This window comes from Biomphalaria glabrata, chromosome 2 (genome assembly GCF_947242115.1).
Source record: "Biomphalaria glabrata chromosome 2, xgBioGlab47.1, whole genome shotgun sequence".
NCBI lineage: Eukaryota > Metazoa > Mollusca > Gastropoda > Planorbidae > Biomphalaria > Biomphalaria glabrata.
In genome coordinates, this window is record NC_074712.1 from 49,276,464 (window position 1) to 49,284,866 (window position 8,403).

The window sequence follows — 8,403 nt, forward strand, 5'->3', positions numbered from 1 at the left end:
TTTTTAACTGTTTTCTAGAAAAGAAAAAAAGTAGGATTAGACTAACACAATGTCACAGATCTTGATCCGGATTGTTAGGTCAGAATAGATTTAGATATCACCTAAGCATGAAAAAAAAAATGGTGCTGGTATCAATAAATAAATATAAAATAATATATTATATAAAATCGAGATTAGAAAAACTGCAAAAATAAAAATAAAATAAATAAAGGGTTAAACCATGGTTAAACCATGGAACTATACTAATGGAACACCAGCTTCGAGTTTTTTACAAAGCCAAAGAGAGTCGAAGTGCCGTCGCGCATCATTTTTGCGCATGGTGCAATGTGGAGAAATCCATGATGATGCCAAAGAAGAGATTTACTCCGTCAGTCCCTTGCAATGGGTGTAAAACTTTCGTACGCTCTATTTGATTAGATGTGTAAAAACTTCATCCATTTTCTGACTATCTGATATAAAAGATACAATTTTCCCGAATAAGAGATCGTCACAAAAGTTATTTTTTTCGACCACCCTATAAAATGCCACATTTTTTCAAAAAAATAGAATCTAAATTCCGAAAATACAATCTTTCAGTGTTTCTGTGTTTGGTTTATTTACACTAAATCTGGATGAAGACCCGTCTACCGTTCCTCTAAATGCGTATTTGTTACGATATACTAAATTGCACGAAATAAAAATAAAAATAGGAGGCCTAATACAGTTTTGACACTCCAAGCTACGCATTTCTAATCGTTTTTTTTTAATTATTATTATCGAAAGGACTAGGCTATAGGCATACACGTCTCGTGGGAAACAAAGAAAAAGTTCATCTCGGTAATATTGTAGCCTAAATAAAATGACCAAAAAAAAAAACAACTATAGCCTAATCTAAAATGAAATAGATCTAGAGCTAGATTTTCTTGGACGAATGATACAAAATAAGTATAAATAATAAGAAATAAGTCATAGTCATATGAATCTGATAGATCTAAAACAAATACTGATAAGTCATTCATTAATTAATTATTAGAATTACTTGACTACCAACTGGGTATTTTTATTGCCAAAATACAATGTATTTTATGTGCATTTATTAAAAACAACAACCAAAAATTAAGCGTTCGACGCAACTAGATCTAATATTAATAATATAGATTCTGGTTCTAGATCCAGAAAGCTACTTCTCTAATTCAGTTTTCTAGTTTAATTCTAGTTAGATCTAGATGTCTAGACCAGTAGATCTAAATCTAGCCAGGGTTTTTGTCATGGAATAGATCTATAAACCTGCAGCCGCCTACTGATCACGATATGACAGATACTATTGTCAGTATTGATGAGATACTCTCTCTACTTCTATTTAATATAATATATATAGGGATAGATCTACATCTAGATCTAGTAGATCACAGTAAAACTCAATGTGTACTTCCGACTTTAGCTCAACAAGTCTACTCCAAAGTATACTAGTAAAGTCACAAAGTGTAAAGGATCATTATATATTCAAATAAAAAATTTATAGGCCTAAATGAATCGAATAATCAGTCACTAATTTGACTAATCTAAATTGTTATTTTTTAAATGGCAAGTGTTATTGATGACTTCTGACTTGTACACAAGTTGCAGAGATTCTAGCTTTTATTTTGATGACGTGTTACGATATATCAATGATATTTAGATAAACGCAAGTACCAGGTGGAACAGAGAGAAGGACCATTTAATATAAGGCAAAGAAGTAAGATGTTTATAATCCATCAAACTCACAGAGGACTTGTGTCATTTGTGACGGCATTTCATGCATTTACAGAAGCTACAAACTATGCTACAAAAATGATAGGCTTGTCTTTGATTCCTAAGACTTATGAGGAATGCTATGTTTCCAGAGGCTACTCAGCCCCAGCTGTGACCTACATATTATGCCACACTGAGCACAGGCATAACCATTGTCCACCTGTGGCAGAATCAGTTGGTTTTTTTTTGCCGTCTACCCTCTGCAATTAATGTTAATTGGTGTATACCACACCTTTGTAAGTGACCTCCAGCTGTCTCGTTCTGAAGCTGTATGCAACCAGGTGCTCTCTTATTCTATGTCAGTTAAAGTAAGTTGGCGCCTAAGCTTGTCTTTAAAGCATTTCTGTGGTACCTCTTAACGTGCATATGACATGTTAGGCAAATGGTTTTGCCTATCGGAATGCCATTTCGGAAAGTATAGGTGCTTAAAATGAAACTCCAAATATCTGGACTTACAGTTACCAAGAAAATAAGCTCAGGTTTCAAAGAGACGACACTGGCATTTCAGCTAAGACGATCAGTAAAATTAATAGCAACTTTGATTGCAGTCCACCAAACAAGATTTAAAAAAAAACAAGTGTGGCTTCAATAGCATTGATGATATTTAGTTTACTTTTATCTCATTTACTAGTATTACTATTTCATTGACTAAGGTTTTTTATTGTCAAATAGGCATAAGTACATGTACTAGTTCCTGCAATTTGATGAAAAATAATAATTAAATTGTGTATAGTCTATATACAAATGTTTATAAGAGATCACAGCTTACCTTAATTTACTTAATATTTTAAAACTATGATTTTGTGTTCTGACTCTACTCTAAATAAATTATATTTTATTTTAAGAATGCAAAGTTGGAAATTATGTTCTGATGAAAAAAATTTTATTAAACTAAAGTAGATGTTTATGGTTCTTTTGTATTTATTTTTAAATTATTTATTCATTAAAAATTAATTGCTCATTAACATTTATTTGAAGTAAAGATCAAAAACACAAATTCAATACATGATCAGCTCTCAATTCATGCAGATCACAGCCCATCACTTAAATGTATTTACTGTCAATTCTACAGACTATTCATTTCAAAATGTTGCTTTAAATTGTTATATGACACAATCAAAGTACTGGTACCTCACATTGATGTAGGCCTAAAGCAGCTGAAATAATGACAAATTTTCATTCACTAACTTGTACTGTCATTTATTATCCAACGTGTTAAAACTAATGACCTGTATATATAATTGATTAAGCAGGAGCATCAACAAATCTTGAACAATAATTGTCTACAGAAAAACTTTATTCTTATCCAAACAATATACATTTACAATGTATTTAAACAAGTTAATTTATACAAATCTGTATGGCCTAAAGATTATAGCGTATTTTGAGCATTGTGTGAATAACAAGTTACATTATTACATGAAAATAGTGTACTCATTTTTTAAATATTCTGGGTAATAAAAATTAAAAACTAATATAATACAATAAAATTGAAGCATTAGTCAAATAAAAAAAAAAATTCACTCAAGATCTATGTGAACTCTATGCTTGAAAAAAATCATTTTGAAATGAATTAAAAAAAAAAAAAATTATGGTTCTTTAGTCAATGGAATGATAGCAGCAATTATTTAATAATTTCATGATTATCCATTCATCTCAATATACTTAAAACTGAAAAATGATTCATAAGGTTTTAGATACAACCATTTGAAATAATGATTATAATTTTTTTCCTAACTTGCTTAATGCAAATCTAATATAAACAAGATTTTCTCTGTCAAGAAATGTATAAGGGAACAACATGCATGTTCTTCTCAGTAAGTTTTGCAAAGGGAATTAAGAATATATGATGTTGCTTTTTTTTTGCCAACATTTTAAACCTTCGCACCAGGTTTTAGTTTTAAGGAGAATGCACCATATTTTATATGTTTACTTTTGTTAGATTCTTATTTTAATTTTAAAAAAGTAAAATTTCCCTTACATATCTTGCAATCTATGGGGCAGATGATATAAAGTTTATCAGTTTCTGTGCCCCATGGTTAGCGAGGGTGTCATGTACCCAGCACCACAACCAACCACCTTTTGAAAAAAAATCCCATTTCAGACCTCACAATCTATAGGGCAGATGATGTTAAGGTCATTTGATTCTTTGGCCAGTGCATCATGTGGCCAGCACAACAACCAACCAAAACGAAAGTCAGCTACCCATTAGAGTTAGGTGGACTCAGGGGCACCCAAAAATCTAAAAAATTTAAATCTGAGTCTTCACAGAGATTCAAACCCATGATTTAACCATTCAGCCATTTACTTATTCCTTACTATTGCCATGTATCCCTAGCCTTTTGAATTCTGAAATTGAAAATCCCAGTCTTAATCGAACCCAGGAACCCTCAGTTCAGAAGCCAAGTGCTTTACCATTCATTCACTGCACTCCCTATTGTTTTAATGGGGCTCAGATTAATAGTTTTCAAGTACAATATTAAACAGATTTAAAGAAATACTAAATTCAAACCTGTTGGCTGAATGACAGGATATACATAAATATGTATAGAGCTTACAGTATAATATATATATCTTAAATTAAAATTGGTCCAAGACTTTTATTTTGCAACATGATGGGATTTTCCTTTCTTGTGGTGCTATGCAGGAGTCCAAGAATCTCATCTTTTCTCATAACAGAAAGTTATCTAGTTATAAAAATAAATAAAAGGATTTTAAAAAAAATAAAAATATGTGTGACATATGTGTTGACCATGCTAAACATATATATGTTATTAAGTATAATTATATAATTTTGCTATTCTAAAAATAGTTTGTACCTAAAAGGAGCTACTGTGTTAATGTGTAGACATGGCCCTGACCTTAATAGTTATGAATTATTACTAAAGGTGAAGGCAGATATTCAGTTAATTTGATGGACATTGCACTCATCTAAAAGCAACTATAACATATATTATGATTTACATTTTCATGGAAAACTAGTTTTTCAAAAATACAAGTACTTCAGCTTATGAGAAAAGTGCATAGGGAAAAATTGCAGTACCTTACCTTTAAGAGGTGCAACCAATCATTGACTTGTCAGGAATGCATGCCCTTTTCTTGCATTTCCAAACATAACTGTAATTATACAATTAGGCATAATGGCTAATTTCTTTTGAAAACATTAAAATTAAAAAATAATATTATTAAATTGAATACATTGTTGTATCAAACATACAAATTATCAGACATAATTTTGCCTAATTTCATCTAACAGTTTATTGTAAAGGAATGGCCTGCACAACAGCCAAGTATATTAGGCATTCATGAAAGATGAATTTGCTTAAGAGTGTTATAAAAAAAAACTAGAGAAAAATGTTAAATTCCATCCCCGATATTTGGATGTTGCTTAACCATGAAAATCACACTTCATAAAACATCTTTTAGATAACTAAAATAAAAAATGTATAGTAGTACTTACAATAAATATTGAATAGATGCCAATATTATTAATGTCTGCCCAGAGAGTAGAAATAGTATAAGTATGATCCTTGAGCCATTCTGGTACATCATCAGAACTGGTTGGCATGGTTCTACTTGTTAATAACTGAAACATAATTACAAACATTTTTTTAAAATTTATAATTTATCACAGACTAGAATAGAAATGTTGCCAGGAAAAATACCAATGGTTAGAATGCACCTGATGATACTTTTGTAGCCTTAAAATGCACCAAAACTTCATTAATTAAATCTGATAAGAAACATATATGTATCACACAAGTCCAAGTTGATCAGAGTGTCATAGCAAATAATTAACTAGATATGTGAGTTTTATATTAAAGTGCTGAATTTCAGGGGATAGATCCAACTTGACACCACATCATTTATTATTTCATGAACTCATGGGTCTGGGCATGGCATGGAATGGGAACTATTATTTAATGTATGGGGTGTAGGCGAGGCATGGATTATAAATTGTCTTGTATAGATTAGATTGGGTAAAACTTCCCATCGAAGGTAACTTTTACTGATAGATCTGGATCAATAATAAATTTATGGGATCTAGGCCTGCATAAATTTTATCTTTTATTTATATATTTTATGTACATAAATAACTAGTCTAGATTCTATAATTATATCTTAATAATAATTTTTGTAGATGTCATATAATATATCTAAAATATTAAGTATAGATCAGTAGATTTAGAATTCTAGCTGGTAAATATTTTTATATTCCAAATCTAAACTGGATCTATATATTGTATATCTATCTAGAATTTAGATCAGTAGATTTAGTATTTTAGCTAGTAAAATACTTTTATATTCTAAATCTAAACTGGATCTAGATCTAATTATTCTAGAAGCTTAGATCTAGAAGACTAGTTGTCAAGATTTGACTACACTATGGCTAAGGCTAATGCACTAGCTAAGTAGGCCTACTTGATAGATCAAGAGACAGAGTACTAATAGTAATAGACTCTTGCCTCGTTGGGCCTCTCAAATCAGCTACAGAAATCTATGTCTACTATTTTAATATTTAAAATGATATGGCTGATGATATTAATTATTTTAATAGAGACATTGACATACAAAGAAACAAAATAATTAGATCTTATACTAACTCATAGACTCTACTTATACTGTATTGTATTAAACCTTCGAGTTTACGTTCCACTATCTTGACTTGACTACATTGACTAAAAAGGGCACTATCACGGTGACTATAATTATTTATAGATCTAGAATACTAGTCTAGATTATTATCTATGATGATGATGATAATCAACTGGTAGAGCTATAAGTATAATCAGTATAAACTATAATATAATCACTGCATTCGTTTCATTCAGTGTCTGTATCAATAATCATGTGATGTGAAAGTGAAGTCTAGATTTAGATCTACATCTAGTCTAGATTAGATAGAATTGATAGATTATAAATCTACTTTCTACTATTAAAAAGTATTATTATTATAGATCTACATCTACTAATATTAGTACAGGTACTAGATCTACAGGCAATACACTATTGATTATAGTGACTATAATTACCGTCACTATACACTAATACAGTTACAGTATTATAAGTATAATTATAATACAGTCTATAGACACTATGTGACTATAGTCTAAGTATAGACATAGATGATCGATAGATCTACTATCTAGAGTTCTAGACGTAGACTAGATCTATCTATAAACATTCATATTGATCTCATGTATGGTCTAGATCTAGAGAAAATAGAGTGGAAATCATGACTTTATTAGATCTATTGAGTTATTTTAAAAAAAATATCTTTAAATAGATCTAGAACCATAGTCTATGGTCTGGGTGTTGTAGATCTAGATTATTCTAGATATAAGAGATCTATAGATAAGTTCGGTTTTTTAAAAATGCGCATTCGAAATTAAAATACCCAGATTTAAGTATTAATATACCCATATTGGTAGGGCCGCGTTAATCATTTATTAGATCTATTAAAGCATGTCTATATAAAAGATATTATTATTAAAAAAATATATTATTATATAAAAGATATAGTTGTTAATATTTACTAAAAAAATTAAAATAATGAATTTTTTACTTTTGCCAATTAACACTCTGGCTGGCAAAAAGGATGACTCCTCAATACTGTGAAAAGACGATAACTGCATGAGTTGGTTTGGAATTGTATTTTGTAAGACTAACTTTAAAAAAAATATCCATTAAGAGAATAAACGAAAAAAGGTTTGTCAGAAGAAAAGCTGGCTGGACTACGCAAATAATGGAACAGCCTCTCTCTCTTCTTAAGAACATTGGTGACCGGGAAAAGTGGAGGATTTAGTTACGCGGGACAGAGGATAATGATTTCATGTACATAAAAAAAAATCCAGATTTTGTGTAAAATACCCAAATGTGAAAGTACTGAAAACAGCTATTTTAATGGGGTGGCCTTAAAAAAATTACTTTTGTGACGATCCCTTATTCAGGAAAATTTTATAAATCACAAAACATTGTGAGAAAATGGATGAAGTTTTTAGAGATCTAATAAAATAAAGCGTAGGAAAGTTTTACTCTCATTGAAGGTCAGTCCAAGTGACTGGAGGAGTAAATTTCTTCTTTTGCATCCTCCTGAATTTCTCCATATTGCACCATGCGTGAAAATGATGCGCGACGGCACTCCCCTAGTAAAAACTAGGAGCTGTTGTTCCATTAGTATAGTTCCATGGTTAAACCATGGTTAAACATATTGAGACCTTGATTCTAGACTAAGTTAGAAAAGATGCGAATATGTCACTATCTGTGCACCAAACCTTCCTAAGTCACAGAGCAAATCATTACGTAGGTGACGTGTGCAAACACCTAAGGCCACGAAATCCGAGGGGTCTTGCGCCTACCAAAATCCAATGCAGACAAGCTCCAGGCTTTCAACAAAAAATGCTTATGACGCTAATGGGACTGGCTCAAAACACGTACACATTTTGAACCAAGTCGTAGAAATCCGTAAATTGTAGACATGTTTCTCAAGCGCAGAGAACTAGCTCAGAACTGAAACCTACAAAGTAAACATTAAAGAAGATCACAACAGAACAATACGCACAAAGATGAGAGGCGAAACAAACGTACTTCCCGAAAATGCTTAGGCACCACATTGCTTGAACTGTCATAGAA

At 31.0% G+C, this 8,403-nt stretch overlaps 1 long non-coding RNA gene across 1 annotated transcript; it reads right to left on the reverse strand.

Moving 5' to 3' along the window:
- Positions 1–2,754: 2,754 nt before the first annotated feature.
- On the reverse strand, positions 2,755–6,797 carry LOC129924640 (uncharacterized). The gene is made up of 4 exons (XR_008776654.1): positions 6,375–6,797; positions 5,231–5,356; positions 4,819–4,887; positions 2,755–4,457 (listed from the first exon to the last, which is right to left on the reverse strand). It is a non-coding gene; the product is annotated as an uncharacterized LOC129924640 (long non-coding RNA).
- Between the last annotated feature and the right edge of the window lie 1,606 nt (positions 6,798–8,403).